Genomic DNA, 1,806 nt, shown 5'->3' on the forward strand with positions numbered 1-1,806 from the left:
CACCCATAACTGCTAATTGAAATATACTTTCCATAGACCCAACAAAAATTGTGAATTGGGATTTCAAGGTAAAGATATCAATATACGATATAAAACCACAAGAACGTACTAAGCAATTACTTGCAAAAGTATTACACCTTTCATCGTTGGCAACTTCTAAAGCACATGGGGAAGACTCTCCTTGCTCTAATGGCTGGAAAGAGTATGATGCTAATCCCTACCATCCGACAAACAACCGTTCTGGAATTTATCCAAATGGGTTTGGAAGAGAATCGGGAGCATGCCATTACATATCTATTCATATCGACATCCATCTTTTCCCTCTTGATACTTGCTGAGGTGGCGACAGTGGCTTATTGGCAGGCACCAATTTTTCTTTGCTGCCAAAGGAACCAAAACCCTGCGATAGGGGAGGTTTACTGACAGCTGTGTTTTGTGCTTTCGCAACCTTCTGTGCGTTCCTCACAACAGTAGCAACAAAAGGGTGTTTCCATGCTTGACATTTGAAGAAATACACAAAAAAATGGAATGTGTGAGAACATTCCACAATGGATATTGCGTGGTTGTGTCAAAATAGATGTGGTTGGACTCGAACCTGAGACAACCGATGAAAGAGAAGACTGAACTGGGATCTCATAGATGAAATCTGGAAGTCATGAGATTGTGACACATAGTTAAAAATGAATCGATAACGGAAGACGAAAATACAAAGCTCCGATTGGCCAAATATGCCCAAGCAAAACCAACAAAGTAACACCTTCGGTGTAATTAAGCAACGAAATACATAATCACATAAGCTAACCTTTGTTGCATGAAAATTCATTTCAAGGAAGGAATAAACAACTCATCACCTAATTGAATGCTTAGGTATTACATTTGATTTTGCACTGATCCCATCTCTCACATAGCATGCAATCTAGTAATTGTATTAGACATTTGTCATTTTGTATGTATGTATGGCACAGGTATTGAACATGTGTCATGCTTCATACAAGCAAGCACATCAGTCAAGAAAAAGTTTATAAAAATGTTATTTTCCACAGAGTCTTGACATCTCATTTGGCAACAGTTTGGTCTTTATTTGTTAGTGATTAGATTGAAAGTTGAACATTATGTGGGTATCCAAATTAAACAACCTTTACTATGAAAAATGTTTAATTTTAAAACCATTTAATAAATTCAATTGCAAAATACGCGGTATGTGAACTAAGTTTCAAATATTTGTTTTATATTTCAACACTTCATATAAATTAGAACTTCAAAATTTTAGATTAATTTGAATGTAGCGTGTTGGCACAGAAGGTTGTTCGAAGGACCTTGCTGTAAGTTGAGGACGATGGAGAATCACATATTCAACTAGTTGACAATTAGCACTACATGAGAGATCCTTTGGCGGTTGTGCTTACTGGAGTCTCGATATCTTTAATTTGATCATCTTCTCGCAATTTATCAATACTATTTGTAGACATGATTTGTAACTTTCAATTCTCTCTCGATTGCACTCAATTTATTGTTTCATGAGAGAGAAGTAAAATGGTATGGATAAGATTGATCTCAATCCATTTTTTTTTCACCTAATTAAATTCGGTTCCATGACTACATTCCATCAAAGGAAGGAACACAGTGCAAATAAGAATAACTAAGGAATAAACAGAAGAAGCTAGTGGTTGTGGCTAGTAGCAACAAGAGATTCTCCAGCTATAACAATTCGCCAGAGATATTATTAAAGGAATGGATCACTGGATAAGTTCCACCATAGGGAAGGAGATGCATTTATTGGAGGTTGCAAGTTGATTTACTCATAAT

This window comes from Pinus tabuliformis, chromosome Q, assembly GCF_031772625.1.
Source record: "Pinus tabuliformis cultivar Carrire ecotype Pingquan chromosome Q, CPIR1, whole genome shotgun sequence".
In the NCBI taxonomy this organism is placed as follows: domain Eukaryota; kingdom Viridiplantae; phylum Streptophyta; class Pinopsida; order Pinales; family Pinaceae; genus Pinus; species Pinus tabuliformis.